This window comes from Neoarius graeffei, chromosome 26 (genome assembly GCF_027579695.1).
Source record: "Neoarius graeffei isolate fNeoGra1 chromosome 26, fNeoGra1.pri, whole genome shotgun sequence".
Classification (NCBI taxonomy): Eukaryota; Metazoa; Chordata; class Actinopteri; order Siluriformes; family Ariidae; genus Neoarius; species Neoarius graeffei.
The window spans coordinates 55,414,731-55,435,640 of NC_083594.1; the positions used below are offsets into that span (position 1 = coordinate 55,414,731).

At 41.2% G+C, this 20,910-nt stretch overlaps 1 protein-coding gene across 7 annotated transcripts in view; it reads right to left on the reverse strand.

Moving 5' to 3' along the window:
* LOC132874149 (plexin-A2-like) overlaps nucleotides 1-17,668 on the reverse strand; it is a 107,695-nt gene extending 90,027 nt beyond the window's left edge. For 6 of the 7 annotated variants that reach the window (XM_060910109.1, XM_060910106.1, XM_060910111.1 and 3 more), the window contains exon 1: nucleotides 10,086-10,335. The gene's annotated coding sequence lies outside the window, so the exon portion shown is untranslated. Of the gene's footprint in view, nucleotides 1-10,085; nucleotides 10,336-17,564 lie in introns of those variants that run through there. The other variant, XM_060910108.1, reaches the window with a different exon arrangement.
* Nucleotides 17,669-20,910: the final 3,242 nt, after the last annotated feature.

The window sequence follows — 20,910 nt, forward strand, 5'->3', positions numbered from 1 at the left end:
GAACAATCCTCTTCAAATCTGCCTTGTATTCCGTCGTTGCCACTCGAAGCAGTTCTTTCACATGGGTTTCAGTCAGAACAGAACGATGCTTTGACTTCGTTTCATGGTAGAGAACACAGACTCGCAGACGTATCTTGACCCAAACATTGACAGTATCTTAAGCGCAGCCCGTTTCACATTCGGGTATTTTTCCAATGGCACACTTTTCCAAAACTCAATGGTGCCTTCCCTCAAAACAGGTTTCAGTTGGTCTTCCTCACGAAGATCGATCATCTCCAACTCAGCCGCAGCCTCATCTGTGACAAGCGGGGCTTTCAAACAGTCCATCTCCGCATTGAATGGGTCGACGAGGAACGTAACCTGTGGCCTTTTCAGTTGTATATCACGGAACCGGGTTACAAAGCTTTCGTGCAGGTTTTCAATTAGTGTTGCATATCTGGCTCCTTGCTTATTCAGGGAGGTGGGAAGCTTTGAAATGAGCTAATGACGACTGACATATAAGGCAGAATGGCTTGCCATTACGTTCAACAAAAAAGTATAAACTCTCCCACTCTGTTAAAAATGTCCTATGTTCGTCTTCATATTTTCGTTTTGCTGTGCATTTTTTCATTGCCATTTTGAGAGGCTACTTGACACAAGATACACCTTGCCCAAAAACTTAGCGATTATCTCACGCACATGCGCATTTGACATGACCTGAAAATACCGTAATGTACCCAAGCAAAGCGAAGATGTATTTGACGAAAATACCATACTGAACTCAAGCAAAGCGCACACGCACATAAAAAAAAAAACACAAACACAAACTTCGATATGAACGTAAGAGCCGCATGACACCGGGCAAAGAGCCACATGCAGCTCGCGAGCCGCGGGTTGGCCACCCAAGGTTTAGTGTGTTACCAAAGGCTAGTCAGGCCCTATAGAGGGCATGACGTCACCGCGCCGCGAGATTTTGTTAGGTGCCATATTGGAAGACCAAGTACACATCTATGCAAGTACATACATACATAAAACAAACTACACCTGAAATGTAGCCAGGGCCGGTTCTGCCCTAATCTGGACCCGGGTGCAACATCGCGCAACCCCCCCCCCCCAAAAAAAAAAACAACAGTCTAAATCAGGACAACCATCACATAACTATAACTATAAACATTTTATATCAACTATTTTAACTAAATGGGCTATAATCAATAAGCCTGCAGGCAGCCACGGCGGGCTGCCTCAGAAAAGTAACCATTCAATGACACAACTGAAAGCCTGCAGCCACGGCGGGCTGCCTTAAAAAGTAACCATTTGTCCTACCTTAAAACTCGTTTTGCATTTTCTGCCTCCTTTTTTGTATTTTCAACCCTCCGTTTTTCTTTCCTTTTCTGAAAACCCGATTTGTGTCCAGACATTTTGTTCTGCTACCAATGAACTAACTCGTCAGGTCTCGTCTCTCGAGCCCGCGATGATTCCCGTGGGAAGGGCAACAACTGCTACATTTTTACAAACAGCCAATAGGGAGGTTGCAACGTTTAGGCTCTTCTTTGCTCAGACACTCAGTAATGCACTTACTCACTTATTATCACGTGGAGACATGATAGTAGTCCACCTTCCCGCTCTCTTGATTCAGTCAGCGAACGTCACACAGGAAGTGAACCCCAGCGGGTCATAGAAACTTGCGCAGGAGAAGAATGACTTTTTTATTTGTAGGCTACGGAAACTTTGAGGAACGAAATAAAAACCGGTATTAACCGGTTACCATTATTTTTAATAAGCGTTTCTGTTCCGGAACATAAAAAATAATAAAGTTTCTGGTTTCGTTTCTGTTCCATGTGAAATAGAAAAAGTTCCCGGTTTTCGTTTCTTGAACCGGTTCAAAGCCCTGCACAGGGCTGACACATAGACACAGACAACCATTCACACCTACAGTCAATTTAGAGTCACCAGTTCACCTAACCTGCATGTCTTTGGACTGTGGGGGAAACTGGAGCACCCGGAGGAAACCCACGCGGACACGGGGAGAACATGCAAACTCCGCACAGAAAGGCCCTCGCCGGCCACGGGGCTCGAACCCGGACCTTCTTGCTGTGAGGCGACAGCGCTAACCACTACACCACCGTGCCGCCCAAGTATGTATTTAATAAATAAAAAAATGAATCATTGGTAAGTCGCTATGGTATTTGAGGAACAGAACACTTGAGGACGTTGATTATTTTCCTATCACTAATCACCTCCAGGGTGGCAACAGTAACTCATCACACCATCCTGGCATTGATTATTTTCCTTTAACTGCACTTCCCCAAATGTTTTCCTCATTACTTCACTTACAGTCATGTTGATATAAAGAACAGTGACATCATAAATTGGCTAAAATATGTAGTATTGGTGGAAAAAAGTGGGCGGGGCTTAGGAAAGGGTCAGTGATAGTTTTGGGACAGAGATAATCATGGTATCTGCTATAAGCCCCACCCATTCCATTTGGAACAGGAAGTGTTCATCACGCTGCTCTTCATCTGTTCCTGTCATTGGTGCTGATTCAGAAAGTTTCTCTCAAACATTCCATTTCCCTTCAGAACTCTCCGTAGGGCTCACTGAGAGAATTCAGCTTTGTCGGCAGAGACTAAATCTCTCTCTCTCTCTCGCACGCGCACACACACACACACACACACACACACACACACACAAACATGTCCAACTGAGTTTGTCCGTGTGATTTAATCTCCAACCAGGAGGCCAAAGTGCACCTTTATCTTCTCTCCACTATGACTAGGGTGACACACACACACACACACACACATACACAGATAAGGAAGATGGAGAGATGGAGGCTAATCTGACAGATGGAAGGTGACAGAGAGGAGAAGAGGTCTTTTGAGATACGGATCTTCTCAGTTAGCTTTCTATCAGCCAGAGATCATGAACGTCAAAAACATTTAGTTTTTGAATCAGCCACATGACACCACGCATGGGATCAATGACATCATCATCGTCCTATCATTACCATTATTATATTCTTCATAAGAGTCTTTCGTATTTCATCAGCACCTGCGTTATAACCATCATCGTCGTCATCATCATCATTATCGTTGTCGTCGTAGTAATCAGCATTATTGTCGTGAATGCTGTTGGTGCCAACAACATAATCATTGTTGTAATTGTCGTCATCATCACCGTCACCATTTTCATCATCATCGCAATCACCACCATCATCATCATCATTGTAATCATCATCACCCATCATGATCATCATCGCCATCGCAATCATCGCTATTGTCATCATCATCATCATCATCATCATCATCATCATCATCCACCACAGTCTTCAACACCATCATAATGTTCTGATCTGTTCTCATTTCAATCACCAGCACCAGGTGATCTCCATCAAACCCCCTCCTCCTCTTCATCACCCCTCACACCCCCCACCCCGTGCAGTGTTAGTGTTGCTGCAGTTGAATGTGTCCACAGAGACTCGTCCAGGCTGAATAACTTCCTCTGCAGCCGTAATGAAGAGAAAAACAGCTTCAGACGAAAAAACAGATGTCCATCACAGCTCTATCGACCTCAACGCTCCCTCGCTCGCTCTCTCTCTCTCTCACTCACAAACACTTAATGAAAGGAAATCATTCAGATGACATGAGTGTCTCAGACAGACTCGAGCTGCTTCTGTATCTCAGTAAACCGGGACGAGGAGGATCATCAGCTCCCGCGAGGCCGCCGCTGTCGTCTCAGTGCAATCACCAGGGACACAAATACGCGTGCACTTCATTTTGCTAAATGTTTAACAGCCCTCATTTGTTTAAAAAAGTGATTTTTAAACACCAGGGTGGTTATTGTGCTGTGATGATGCAGAACACTCTGGATTAACATCATACGACTTTCAAGTCTGGTTTTTCCGTCGTAGACAAAATTCGCACAACATAAAAGAATTCTCTGGATGCGAGTTGAGAGGACGTCTCAGAACACAAAACGTGATGCGCTCGAAATCTCAGTGTGAGAAATTCCTGATTAACTTCTCAGAGTATCAGTGCTGCTGCGATGGCGCGTCGAAAATCCTCCAACAGGACGACGCCAAACTCACTGCATAGCTACAGATACGGTCACGGCGACAGACAAACGTAAACGAAACGATGATGATGTGAGCAGAACGTAGACGACACGGAGAACACACGTGATCACACAGCCTGTGAGAGAATTCAGATGAGATGTTACTGGGATCTCGCACACCGTGATGAGTAATAATCTTAAAACCATTGCAGAAATCACACAGAAGCAGCAGGAAGTGACATCACTGATACATCTCCGTATCAGACATGAAGATATCAAAATAAACTGTTACAATATACTTTTCTATGAACACCTTGAAACTTTCACAACTCTGACCCAATGCAGCTAAACCCTTCTTTTTTCTCCTGGACCTCATTAAACACAACGTTTTTATTAACAACTTTAAAAAAACACTGAATGTGTTGTTTTTTCTGTAAAATGTAGCAGTAATATTTGACAAGTGTTTGTAAAAACACAACATTAATACATGCATCGTAAATATGATGTGATCACACACAGCGACCATCACACGGCAAAAAGATCTACGTTTTGAGGTCTTAGTGTTGAACAGAACAGCGCTGAATAAAGACTTACCATAGAGCAGTATTTATTCTTTGTTACACATTAATACGTCGTCCTGAATTTGCTTGAACACAACTCCACACAGTCTGGAGTGTTTATTTAACCTTGTGTAGGTTTTATATCCAGGTGTTAATCAAACACACATACAGAACAGTGTCAGTGTTTACAGCAGTATTATCATTAATTCAACACTGTAGGTGCTGTAAGTGTTAATTCACTGATGATGTCAGCGTTAACACTTAAATTAAGATTTCACACACACACACACACACACACAATATTTTCACGTTGCACTGGTGTAAACATTAGCTCAGTGCTGTGTGTTAATTCAACACGACTGCAGTATTTATCTCAACAAATGGTGTTTATTCAGCACAATAAATATTTGTGTGACAAAATAAAAGATCATTCAAAACAGTAACAGTCAATTCAACACTATTAACACTCAAAAAGACTCTTTAACACCACACTGTGTCGACTTGAAATGACCCTGGTGCAATTCAGCAGTCACGTGATGTTCAGACTTCAACACTGTAAATGTCAATGCAAAGCAGCAAAAGCAAACTGAAAACATACAGTTCAACAGCAAAAGCGGAACAGCAGCTGTTCATTAACACTTCAAGTGTCAATTCAAGACAATTAATTCAGCACAGTAGGTGTTAATAACATCCCTTAACATTTACAGACTTAATTTCAGACTTCAGATGTTTAACAGTGTAAAAGTTACCGCAACACAGCAATTCAAAAACACTAAGTCAACTCAACACAATCACAATAAACTCAACACGATCAACTCAACACGATCACAATAAACTCAACACGATCAACTCAACACAATCACATTAAACTCAACACGATCAACTCAACACGATCACAATAAACTCAACATGATCAACTCAACACAATCACAATAAACTAAACACAATCACAATAAAATCAACACGATCAACTCAACACGATCACAATAAAATCAACACGATCAACTCAACACAATCACAATAAACTCAACACGATCAACTCAACACAATCACAATAAAATCAACGCGATCAACTCAACACAATCACAATAAACTCAACATGATCAACCCAACACGATCACAATAAACTCAACATGATCAACTCAACACAATCACAATAAACTCAACACGATCAACTCAACACGATCACAATAAACTAAACACGATCAACTCAACACGATCACAATAAAATCAACAAGATCAACTCAACACGATCACAATAAAATCAACATGATCAACTCAACACGATCACAATAAAATCAACACGATCAACTCAACACGATCACAATAAACTAAACACGATCAACTCAACACGATCACAATAAAATCAACAAGATCAACTCAACACGATCACAATAAAATCAACACGATCAACTCAACACAATCACAATAAACTCAACACGATCAACTCAACACGATCACAATAAAATCAACGCGATCAACTCAACACAATCACAATAAACTCAACACGATCAACCCAACACGATCACAATAAACTCAACATGATCAACTCAACACAATCACAATAAACTCAACACGATCAACTCAACACGATCACAATAAACTAAACACGATCAACTCAACACGATCACAATAAAATCAACAAGATCAACTCAACACGATCACAATAAACTCAACACGATCAACTCAACACAATCACAATAAACTAAACACGATCAACTCAACATGATCACAATAAAATCAACATGATCAACTCAACACGATCACAATAAAATCAACACGATCAACTCAACACAGACAATTAACTCAACATGATCAACTCAACACAATCACAATAAAATCAACACGATCAACTCAACACAATCACAATAAACTAAACACAATCACAATAAAATCAACACGATCAACTCAACACGATCACAATAAAATCAACACGATCAACTCAACACAATCACAATAAACTCAACACGATCAACTCAACACAATCACAATAAAATCAACGCGATCAACTCAACACAATCACAATAAACTCAACATGATCAACCCAACACGATCACAATAAACTCAACATGATCAACTCAACACAATCACAATAAACTCAACACGATCAACTCAACACGATCACAATAAACTAAACACGATCAACTCAACACGATCACAATAAAATCAACAAGATCAACTCAACACGATCACAATAAAATCAACACGATCAACTCAACACGATCACAATAAAATCAACACGATCAACTCAACACGATCACAATAAACTAAACACGATCAACTCAACACGATCACAATAAAATCAACAAGATCAACTCAACACGATCACAATAAAATCAACACGATCAACTCAACACAATCACAATAAACTCAACACGATCAACTCAACACGATCACAATAAAATCAACGCGATCAACTCAACACAATCACAATAAACTCAACACGATCAACCCAACACGATCACAATAAAATCAACACGATCAACTCAACACAATCACAATAAACTCAACACGATCAACTCAACACGATCACAATAAAATCAACGCGATCAACTCAACACAATCACAATAAACTCAACACGATCAACCCAACACGATCACAATAAACTCAACATGATCAACTCAACACAATCACAATAAACTCAACACGATCAACTCAACACGATCACAATAAAATCAACAAGATCAACTCAACACGATCACAATAAAATCAACACGATCAACTCAACACAATAACAATAAACTCAACACGATCAACTCAACATTATCACAATAAAATCAACACAATCACAATAAAATCAACACGATCAACTCAACACAATCACAATAAACTAAACACAATCACAATAAAATCAACACGATCAACTCAACACGATCACAATAAAATCAACACGATCAACTCAACACAATCACAATAAACTCAACACGGTCAACTCAACACAATCAACTCAACATGATTGACTCAACACAATCACAATAAACTCAACACGATCAACTCAACATGATCACAATAAAATCAAAACAATCAACTCAACACGATCAACTCAAAATGATCAACTCAACACAATCACAATAAACTCAACACGGTCAACTCAACACGGTCATCTCAACATGACTGACTCAACACAATCACAATAAACAGCACAATCAACTCAACAAGATCGCAATAAACTTAACACAATTAACTCAACACTGCCAAATAACACGATCACAATCAACTCAACACTATCACAATAAACAACACGATCAACTCAACATGATCACAATGAACAAAATGATCAACTCAAAACAATCACAATAAACCCAACACAATCAACTCAACATGATCACAATAAACTCAACACGATCAACTCAACACGATCACATCAAACAGCACGATCAACTCAACACAATCACAATGAACTCAATATGATCAATTCAACACAACAAGCTCAACACGATCACAATAAACAACATGATCACAATAAACAACACAATCAACTCAACACAATCACAATAATCAATCACAATAAACAACACAATCAATTCAACACGATCACAATAAACTCAACACAATCACAATAAACTCAACACGATCAACTCAACACGATCACAATAAACTCAACACGATCAACTCAACATTATCACAATAAACTAAACACGATCACAATAAACAATCACAATCAACTCAACACAATCACAAAAAAACTCAGCACGATCAATTCAACATGATCACAATAAACAACACAACTCAACACAATCACAATAAACTCAACACGATCAACTCAACATGATCACAATAAACTCAATGTGATCAACTCAACATGATCACAATAATCAGTCACAATAAACAACACAATCAATTCAACACAATCACAATAAACTCAACACGATCGACTCAACACGATCACAATAAACTCAACACGATCACAATAAACTCAACACGGTCAACTCAATATGATCACAATAAACTCAACACGATCACAATAATCAATCACAATGAACTCAACACGATCAATTCAACATGATCACAATAAACTCAACACAATCACAATAAACTCAACACGATCAATTCAACACGATCACAATAAACTCAACATGGTCACAATAAACTCAACATGATCGCAATAAACTCAACACGATCGCAATAAACTCAACACTATCAATTCAACACGATCACAATAAACCCAACATGATCAACTCAACACTATCACAATAAACTCAACGTGATCAACTCAACATGATCACAATAAACTGAACACGATCACAATAATCAATCACAATAAACTCAACACGATCAAAACGATCACAATAAACTCAAGACAATCACAATAAACTCAACACGATCACAATAAACTCAACACGATCAATTCAACACGATCACAATAAACTCAACATGATCACAATAAACTCAACACGATCGCAATAAACTCAACACGATCGCAATAAACTCAACACGATCAATTCAACACGATCACAATAAACCCAACATGATCAACTCAACACGATCACAATAAACTCAACGTGATCAACTCAACATGATCACAATAAACTGAGCACGATCACAATAATCAATCACAATAAACTCAACATGATCAATTCAACACGATCACAATAAACTCAATACAATCACAATAAACTCAACACGATCGCAATAAACTCAACACGATCAATTCAACACGATCACAATAAACTCAACACGATCACAATAAACTCAACATGATCACAATAAACTCAACACGATCGCAATAAACTCAACACGATCACAATAAACTCAACACGATCAATTCAACAAGATCACAATAAACTCAACACAATCACAATAAACTCAACACGATCAACTCAACATGATCACAATAAACTCAACGTGATCAACTCAACATGATCACAATAAACTCAACACGATCACAATAATCAATCACAATAAACTCAACACGATCAATTCAACACGATCACAATAAACTCAACACGATCGCAATAAACTCAACACGATCGCAATAAACTCAACACGATCAATTCAACATGATCGCAATAAACTCAACACGATCACAATAAACTCAACACGATCACAATAAGCTCAACACGATCGCAAGAAACTCAACACGATCAATTCAACACGATCACAATAAACTCAACACGATCAGTTCAACACGGTCACAATAAACTCAACACGATCACAATAATCAATCACAATAAACTCAACACGATCAATTCAACACGATCACAATAAACTCAACACGATCAGCTCAACACCTGAAGTGATGCTCATGAACAGTCCAGGCGGTGAGTGACCGTTAGTGCTAATCTCAGACCTGAGGTGTTAAACCAACACTGTTAAAAACGCAGGTGTGTGTGTGTGTGTGTGTGTGTATACACTCTCATGTCCACGCGCATCTCTTCGTTCATTAACATTCGCGGTAAAAACGCAAACATCAAACGAATGATGTCATTACATGTTATTATAATTACAGTGTAATTAAACTGCAGGTGCGCGCAGCAGAAACGGTCTCTTACCGGTGTGTGAGTTTCGGGAGCCGCATCCCGCACCTCCACCTGCACCTTCCTCACCGCGCCGGCAGCAGCAGCAGCAGCAGGAGGAGGAGGAGGAGGAGGAGCAGCAGCAGCAGGAGGAGCAGGAGGAGCAGGAGCAGGAGGAGGCAGATGATGATGAAGGTCAGCTCGCGCAGTGCAGTTCCGTCTCGCGCCGAAACACCGACTGTCTTCACTTCCACGTGCCGCTCAGCGCGCGCTCGGGTCGCGTCTCCTGTGAGCGGCGCGCGCGGACCGACCGAGCGGGAATGAATGAAACTCGCGGGGAAAATTCTGCTGCCAGTCCGGGTTGCCAGATGGAGCCCTGTCTGTGCGCATCAATCGGTTCCCTTTTGCACGATTTTAAAAACATATTGACGAAGATTCACAGAAACAAATCCTTTTTTAACCGTTTCGTCTTGAATCGATTCCCAAGAACCAAAGAGTTCATAATGAGCCTTTTAGTGATTCGATTCCAGGATGAACAATTCCACAACAAACTCTGCCTTTAATGAGTTCAATCCTTTTTTGTTGTAATTGTTTTTTAGTCTGTTTTTGTCTATTGTAAGACATGAAGAATATACTCTATTTATTATGATTCATATGTATATATCACTATTTATTTATGACTCATAAACTCGCCTGATTGAAATCCATCAGCTCAAACACTAATTGTATCTGTTATCCCACACACACATATATATATATATATATATATATATATATATATATATATATATATATATATATATATATACTTGTTTGTTTATTTATTTTTTTAATAATTGATTTAACGTCAACGATATTAATCCACATCTGGCAACCCGGGATAATTCGGTCCAATTCAACACTAAGTCAAATCCACTCCGTCTCTCTACCGCCACCTAGCGGCACACTGATAACTCCACCTGCACTCAGGACTGCTTTCTGCTGGAGGACTGCGTTTACTTGTGACACTGAGACCTCAAATAATAATTAAAAATAAATAAATCTGGAGCGGGCAGCACAGTGGTGTAGCGGTTAGCGCTGTCACCTCACAGCAAGAAGGTCCTGGGTTCGAGCCCCGTGGCCGGCGAGGGCCTTTCTGTGTGGAGTTTGCATGTTCTCCCCGTGTCCGCGTGGGTTTCCTCCGGGTGCTCCGGTTTCCCCCACAGTCCAAAGACATGCAGGTTAGGTTAACTGGTGACTCTAAATTGAGCGTAGGTGTGAATGTGAGTGTGAATGGTTGTCTGTGTCTATGTGTCAGCCCTGTGATGACCTGGCGACTTGTCCAGGGTGAACCCCGCCTTTCGCCCGTAGTCAGCTGGGATAGGCTCCAGCTCGCCTGCGACCCTGTAGAACAGGATAAAGCGGCTACAGATAATGAGATCAGAAATAAATCTGGAGATGCTCCTCAACAAATCAACACCCCAACAAACAAATAATTAATTCAATAAATCTAAAAATAAATAGTTGGTTCAAACATTTAATCAAATATTAATACTGATAATACAATAAATAAATCCTTTCTGATCATGTTCACCATGTGGCTGATAAGTTTTTCTGATAAAATTTTTATTTATCTGTTTGGGATTTTTTCCCCAGACCCAGACAGAGCAGATTTATGAATCATTTTAAAAAATAACGTCTTTTAAAATATTTTCAAATGATTTTACATTGTTTATTAAAGAGGTAAGTAGTGCTTAAAATTCTGATTTTACAGTATAAAAATATGTAATTTAATTAATCTACACAGTCTTATAAGTCTTTTCTTGTCCCTCTGAGGGGATCAGTGAAGGTTCTCTGTCGAAACATGTGACAGAGTGTTTGTTGTCTGATCAGAAAACATTCCCAGTAAAAGCCTTTACATCAGCTGAGAACTTTTAAAGATCTAATTCTTCTTTCTCTGAGTGTGAGATAGAAAAGATGATGAAGTGAACTGGACAGAAAACAGAACATTCGAAGGAAAAGTGCTTCAGGGTTTGTTTGTTTCTTTTTAAAGAGCCATCTGTGCTGATTTTGGGAAGGTTTTGCTGTACAGGTGGCACAAAGACACGTGATTTCTTTTGGTTCGATTCACCAATTTCCTTCCTCTACACCCTCCATTACTTCCAATTAATTCCAGCACAGGATTAATAATAATAATAATAATAATAATAATAATCTTACTGTATGTTTTGTTCACTTGCATAAAACAGCACTGGTTCGAATGCAGGAAGATAAATAATCTAATAATAAGTAATTAATTAAGAAGTAAGAAATAAAACATGGCAGCAGCGCACAAATCTGAAAAATCACACAGCCAGGATTCTGAGTTTACAGCCAAGGATGGAGTTTAGTGTGTGCTCACACCTGAGAGAACTGGACTGTGTGTGTGTGTGTGTGTGTGTGTGTGTGTGTGTGTGTGTGTGTGTGTGTGTGTGTGTGTGTTAAACCTGAACAGATGGCAGTCTTCACCTGGCCTTCATGAAGCCCAAATTACCTTCATGTTTACCTTCATAATGCAAACACACACACAGCTAAAAAAGGAGTAAAAGAGTGTGTGTGTCTGTGTGTGTGTGTGTGTGTTTAGAGGAGATGAGAAGGATGGAGAGGCTGCTGAGAGGACCATCACTCTTCTTAAAAGCCTCTAACCTCCATCTCCTTCAAACACACACATACACACACACACACACGTACAGAGAGAGAGAGAGAGAGATTAAATTTTGAGCAGAGTTTCAAAGATTCAAGATTCAAAGATTTTTTATTGTCAATTCACTATATATCCAGGACATATAGGACAATCGAAATGCTGTTTCTCTCTCACCTTACTTGTAAAAAACAGATGTTTATTATGGCAAATAATTATTCAGACACCAAAGCCACACAGGCCACGCCTCTTTGATCGAGACTAACAGGTACACAAGAGCTAGATCTAAAGACTGACGTCATTTTAGAAAAATATATACACACACACACACAGTCAGAAGGGTTTGTGTGTGTGTGTGTGTGTGTGTGTGTGTGTGTGTGTGTGTGTGTGTGTGTGTGTGTGTGTGAGTGAGAGAGAGAGAGAGAGAAATCTTCTCGCCCCTTCATGAGTGACCTTTAAGAGCTTAACAGCATGGCACGACCCTCACTGCTGCACACATATGGTCTACACTTAGGCCATAAATCACCCTCTCATGCACACACACACACCCTTCTGTTTTGCCAAGAAATATCAGACAAGTTCTGTACAACAGTATTAACTTTCTAATAAAGTTCCGTTCCTGGATATAAAATGGTAATAAAATAATACACTCGTGTTCGCTGAACGAGCTCGAATTTTTGGTTTCACTTAACGGAAGTGTAAATGTGTCCAGTGGATTCAAATTTACACAATAAAATATTCACTCGCTTGTGAACAAACAACTCCTGGTTTTGCACAACGGTACAAACAAAACAGTCAGCTCATAAAAACTGTTAGTGAGCTTACTCACAAACTGTACTACCAGTTTTGCTCTCTCTCTCACACACACGCACACACACATGAATAAATTTCAGTGCATTTCCCAGGATTTATGTCTATGTGACGTCTTTTGTCCCCATGAATTCAGTTTGTGTCCATATCAGGACACACACACACACACACACACACACACACACACACACACACCATTTGGTGTCCTTGATGAATACCAGATGGATTAGTCCACTTTTTTTGGCCTGTGTGTGTGTGTGTGTGTGTGTGTGTGTGTTCAGAGAATGGATGAGTACATTTATAAAAACAATTATTTTAAAAATTATTTTGAAAAAACATAAAGAAAGAAAGAAATTTGAAAGTGATTTTAATAATGCGTCCAAATCAATAATGGAAAAAGGTGCTGACTGAATATCAGGCATGTCTTTCTCTCTCTCTCTCAAACACACACACACGCACACACAGCTAAATATATCATTTAACAGCAATAATATATTACATTTTTAATGCCCAGGAAATTAATAAAATGAGAACTTCACTCCACCTTTACTACATTAAAAATGCCAGGATATATGAATATGCATTAATATGCTAATCATGTTCACACAGTCACTATTAATCTAATATTAGCAGTTGTATTAATATTCTCAAATTCTGTTTGATTTATTTAACAAAGCTGTAAACAGTTAACAACAAAAAAACACTTTGTTCACAAGTACAATTAGCAAAGCTAGTGCGCTATCATCTGCAAATAATTCACATATTCTTATTGCATCACGATTGGTTCAACACCACGGGGTTTAATTACTGAAGTCAGAAACTGAACTCTGATTTAAACAAAAATAAATGTGAATTCAGCACAAATGTTTTCTTTCTTTCTTTCTTGTTCTCTTCATTTCCGTCTTTCTGTCTCTCTCTCGCTCATCTCTGTCTCTTTCTCTCTCTTGTTCTGTCTTCTCTAATCTCTCTCAGGGCTGGAAATAAATATCTGCTGTCCAAACCACTGTGACTAAGAGACTGCAGACAGCTCTGTCTCTCTGTGTGTGTGTGTGTGTGTGTGTGTGTGTGTGTGTGTGTGTGTGTGTGTGTGAGAGAGAGAGAGAGAGAGAGAGAGAGAGAGAGAGAGAGAGAGAGAGAGACACACACAGAGAGATTAAATGACTTGGGCTATAACTGTGATGTAATGTTTTGTCTGGAGGCAGAAAAATCAGAAGTGATGAGTCAAACATCCTCAAGTATGATGTCAGAGATGGAGTTTGGGAGGGTGTGGCCCACCCACAGCCAGCCCACTTTCCAATTAATGATCAGCCCACCACCCCACCCACAGGCAGCCCACTGCCCCACCATGCAGGGACGGATTATGAGACAGTGGGCTGTTAGATGACACGGATTTGAATTTAAATAAAAAACACAAAAAGGAACTCATGATTAAAATATCAGCTAATTTTTTTCTGTTTTCATTTCACTCATTCTGCATTTCATCTAATTCTTCATGGTCGACTGAGCACACACAACCCTGCCCCTCCATCACTGGTTAGATTTAAAGGTTAAACTGGAAAACAGTGACTAGTGTGAGCTGAGGTTATCAATCTCACACCTGGCCATTCTCACATTCATATAAGGGGCGTGGCCTAAAGTCTGAACGCAGGGTAAGAATATCAGAAGTGATTCAGATGCTAAATATGATTCATGCTGGATTGAGGTTTAATTTCTGAAGCCACTGAATGATCTGCACATGCAGTTTACAGCGCCAGAGTAAACTGGGGGCTTTAAGCTTCCATTCCTCTGGAGCAGCTTCAGCCTCGATACCATCAAACACAAACCAACACTGGCTGAGTGACAACATCAAAGCAAAGTCCCACCCACTGTATATTATTAATGTTTTAAATGATTCTTTCAGGGGCTCTTGGAGACCGGAGACATCACCACACACACACACACACACACACAAATAGACAACAAAACAGATGTTCTCTGATGTATCAGTTTATCAGCAGTGACATCGTCATTTTTCTTTGAAGTAAAATGCATTTAGAGACTACATGTCCCACCCCCTTTCTCTCTCTCCCCCCTTCCCCTCTCTATCTCCCTCTCTCTCTCCCCCTTCCACTCTCTCTCTCCCTCTCACCCCTTCCACTCTCCCCCCTCTCCCTCCCCCTCCACTCTCTCTCTCCACTCTCTCTCTCCCCCCCTCCCCTTCCACTCTCCCCCCTCTCCCTCCCCCTCCACTCTCTCTCTCCACTCTCTCTCTCCCCCCCTCCCCCTTCCACTCTCTCTCTCCCCCTCCCCCTCTCTCTCCCCCTTCCACTCTCTCTCTCCCCCTCCCCCTTCCACTCTCTCTCTCCCTCTCACCCCTTCCACTCTCTCTCTCCCTCTCACCCCTTCCACTCTCTCTCTCCCCCCTCTCCCTCCCCCTCCACTCTCTCTCTCCCTCTCCACTCTCTCTCTCCCCCCCTCCCCTCCCCTCCCCTCCCCCTTCCACTCTCTCTCTCCCCCTCCCCCTCTCTCTCCCCCTTCCACTCTCTCTCTCCCCCTCCCCCTTCCACTCTCTCTCTCCCTCTCACCCCTTCCACTCTCTCTCTCCCTCTCACCCCTTCCACTCTCTCTCTCCCCCCTCTCCCTCCCCCTCCACTCTCTCTCTCCCTCTCCACTCTCTCTCTCCCCCCCTCCCCTCCCCTCCCCCTTCCACTCTCTCTCCCCCTCCCCCTCTCTCTCCCCCTTCCACTCTCTCTCTCCCCCTCCCCCTCTCTCTCCCCCTCTCTCCCCCTCTCTCTCTCCCCCTCCACTCTCTCTCCCTCTCACCCCTTCCACTCTCTCCCCCCTCTCCCTCTCTCTCCTCCTCTCTCTCTCCCCCTTCCACTCTCCCCCTCTCTCTCTCCCCCTTCCACTCTCTCTCCCTTTCTCCCCCTTCCACTCTCCCTCTCCCCCCTCTCCCTCTCTCTCCTCCTCTCTCTCTCCCCCCCTTCCACTCTCCCCCTCTCTCTCTCCCCCTTCCACTCTCTCTCTCCCTCTCACCCCTTCCACTCTCTCTCTCCCCCCTCTCCCTCCCCCTCCACTCTCTCTCTCCCTCTCCACTCTCTCTCCCCCCCTCCCCTCCCCCTTCCACTCTCTCTCTCCCCCTCCCCCTCTCTCTCCCCCTTCCACTCTCTCTCTCCCCTCCCCCTCTCCCCCCCTCCCTCTCTCTCCCCCTCTCTCTCTCTCCCCCTCCACTCTCTCTCTCCTCCCTCTCTCCCCTTCCACTCTCTCTCTCTCCCCTTCCACTCTCCCCTTCCACTCTCTCTCTCCCCCCTCTCTCCCCCCTCCACTCTCCCCTTCCACTCTCTCTCTCCCCTTCCACTCTCTCTCTCCCCTTCCACTCTCTCTCCCCCTCCACTCTACCCCTTCCACTCTCCCCCTCTCTCTCCCCTTCCACTCTCCCCTTCCACTCTCTCTCTCTCCCCCCCTCCCCTTCCACTCTCTCTCCCCCTCCACTCTACCCCCTTCCACACTCCCCCCTCTCTCCCCCTCCCCTCTTCCACTCTCTCTCCCCCTCCCCTCTTCCACTCTCTCCCTCCCCTCTTCCCCTCTCCCCCTCCCCTCTTCCACTCCCCTCTTCCACTCTCTCTCTCCCCCTCCCCTCTTCCACTCTCTCTCTCCCCCTCCCCTCTTCCACTCTCTCTCTCCCCCCTCCCCTCTTCCACTCTCTCTCTACCCCCTCTTTCTCTCTCTCGCTCTCTCTCCCCTCTCTTCCATGCTCTCTCTTTCTGTCCCTCCCCCCCTTCCACTCTCTCTCTCTCTCTCTCTCTCTCTCTCTGATTAATGATTAATAATCATGCTGCAGAAATTCGTCAGACAGATTGGGTTATTAATGGAATCTGCTGTTCATTCTCCTGCTCTAATTACTGTCCACGAAAGCCAATAAATTATTTCTACTTTTTCACTTAGCATCGATCTCCAGAACAGAGCGATAATCAGAAGGAGCACATCCATCTTCACAATCACAATTACAGCTGGATTTATTTTGTAAAGGCTCAGAATACCCATAACGTTTTTAACATGAATTTCACCTGCTCCAGTGCACCATATCTTCATGACAGAACTTCAGATGATTCAGTGAAAACACTGAGTGACGTTTCTCAGGTCATTTCACTCCAGTACCACGCCCAGGCCTGTGGAGCCTGTAGTACTCAGACTCCTCAACAGGCGGCGCTCTCCATCTTCAGGGTTCTTATCAGAATCCCTATTGACGAGGTGTTTGAGGAAAGCTCATACTTTTTTAACTTAAGCGTTATGATTTAACACCATTATGATTTTCAGGTTCTATGCGATGAAATTACTTTGGAGACTGAGTTTAATTCCTGGGTCAGTTTTGCTTCTGTGGATCAGAAACTCGGAACTTGCCATGATGCAGAAACATGAATCCTGATGGGTCAAACGTGAACTTCATGAAATGATCTAATCCACTGCTTTTATAAAACACTGTTTTATACTGTTTTTGGATTCACTAATAAGAGTCGACTCTTTCCGATCTCAAATGACCCAATGGCATTTTTTTTTCTAAACTGGAAAAATTTCTGATCTTTTGACCAGTGATTATTCGTCCTTGCCTCATGATGATTGAAATTGTTTCTTAAAATCTTACTCTACTCTTACTCTCTATTGAACAAAATCACTTCACTTTTCATTGAATTTTATCAAGTTGATTTCAATAATTCCTCCACTTTGCTCTTCGCACCAAGAAACAACTCCGATACTAGAAGAGGTTTCCATGGAAACATTTTGATGAACTCAAAAACAGAAAAATAATAAACAAACAGCTCATCCTGTATCTGTGAGTCGACTCTAAATGTTCACCCAAAAGATTCGATTCACTCATGAACAAAGTGTCACATGTCAGGTTTTCTTGCTTTTATGCAAATTGCAGGATTTATGATGCTGTAAAGTGACAAATCCACACAACTGTCTCAAATGATTCCTCTGATCGATCCTATGTACCTTGTGGTGCAACGTTTCTTTTGTTCCTCACTCAGAACTTTAGTTGCGACCTGGGTCATTCTATGAAAATGGTAGCTTTCCTGTCCCTGCATTATTCACCAGGAAAAACGCTCAAAAGTGTTAAACAATGGCACAATATATACATGTTTTGTTGTAATTGAAGTGTGTTCTTGTTATTAAACCAATCATGAGACAGTTATAATACACACATATATATATATATATATATATATATATATATATATATATATATATCTTGAAAAGCATGGTTAGTGCCATGAATTTGGCTTGTCCCTTGGGTTAGGAGTCATGGTTTAGTGATATATTTTGAAATTAAATTAATGTTTTTCTCCTTTTTTAAAGATCATAATACAAAGTAAAGTGTTATAGTTACTTAGTATAATACTAAAAAAACTGAAAATATAAATTAATAATTAAAACAGTTTACAAAAAATAGCTGTCCCTTGATTTTATGTCACTGCTGTTACTATTTGTAAAAACCTTTATTTTGAAAAACTGCTGCATCCCTGCAAACATCTTCTTGGGTCAAGAGGTCATTGGAGGCGTGGCCATTTTGAAGAGCACATGGTAAGTTAGCACCTTCTCTTCATATGTTGACAATTTTAAGAATTAACTAGTAATTTCATGTGAGGACTTAGGGCCTCTGCATGCTCTTGCGACAAGGCAGATAGCTTTTCGCAGACAGTTGTAATTTATCGTTGAGCGGGGAGTAATAGGCGTGCGCGATGTTATTCACTGCCACAACGCAAAGGGGCTTGAAGTCGTGAAATCGCTAGGAGTAGTTGGTGGGTGTGGTTAGTGGAGTGTTTATCCTCTGGTTACTTATAATGACTAGAACTGAAGTCGTATAGATGTACGTACTTCCTCACTTCCTCGATCAACCACTCTTCGTGCTGCTCCATCTTCGCTCGTGTTTTTAAAAATGGCGGTAGTGAAAACAAACCAAACCCGGAAAGTAGGGAAGCGGAAGTGCGTGTACAGCGGATGTAGAGTGGACCAATCAGAGCCCTCTTGTCTGCGACACTGTCTGTGAGGCTTCTGCGGTGGTCACAATTTTTGGGAGGTGCGTACAGAGCGTCTGCGAAAGGGGGGACTACGCAGACGCCATTTGCGACGCCATCTGTGAGGACTGCATTGTCAGCATAAATTGGCCTTGAAGATGCGTCACTGGTGTTATAGAGTTTATAGTAAGGGGAAAGGAAATTTGGTTTAAATAATTGATCAAATTGTATGATTAGCTGATATATTTATAAGTTAAGAAGTGTGGTTTTGCCTGCAATGTCCATCCATCTTGAATAGGCCATCTTCTCTGCCAATGTGTCACTGGTGTTACTGTCCTAGTTAGTAACACCAGTGACTAATGGGTAACACCAGTGACGATCATTAGCACCACTAATCCCTTTCCCCCCAAAAAAATAAATGGGTCAGCATTTACTTAAAACAGACTTATTAGCATTTCATTGCTGTTTCAATATTGTAACCATATGACTTTCTTTTGTATAGATACGGCAAAGTTGAGAAACTTTACTTAAATGATTTAAAAACTCAAAAAAGAAAGAGAGTGAAGGACCTCACAGAAAGGGAGAAAAGACAAGCGGAGGAAATGGCGGGTCAGGCAGGCAAAGCACAGAGAGAAAGTCAGAACAGGAAAAACTCTGTTGACCCCCCACACCCACCCACGCACGCACGCACGCCCACCCACGCCAGACAGTGAACCCAGAACATATTTTTAGGCTTCATCCCAGCCTACATTTGAATAAAACAAGTCATTAAATGTGAAACTATTTGAGATGAAATACTAATAAATTGATAACATCTGTTTAAAGCGTCTTCTGTTGTGCCATTTCCTTCACGTTGTGTCACTTGTGTTACAGTGCATCACTGGTGTTACTGTATGGCATATTGGTATTCTGTCAGCAGAGTTGCCCAGTTTATTTGAATATGTTTTTTTATCTAGCTAACTGTTGCAACATTCATTAGTAAACATTTTAAGGATATGATATTTCAAATTTGAAGACTCAATGCCAATTAATTTTAAAGTTAAGTGAATGACAAATTGAAAAACGTCACATTATAATACTGTACACATGGTATATTTACACTAAATTGTTACTCATTTTAAAAATATGTCTTCATAATGTCATTAACCTTTTCTTTGTTTGATTATATATGCAAATTAAATAGTCCAATTACATCCCAGGAAGCCTGAATTATCATCTAAAACATAGGTAACACCAGTGACAAAAAGGCAGAACAAGCATTTTTTAATATAATGTAATAAAAATATTAAAATACATTAAGCTGTAATTTATGTTGATTTAGAATGGTATGTGGTTAACTGTTATGTGACCATGTTTTAGTTGTTAAAAAAAGTATACAAATGAAACATGAAATTGC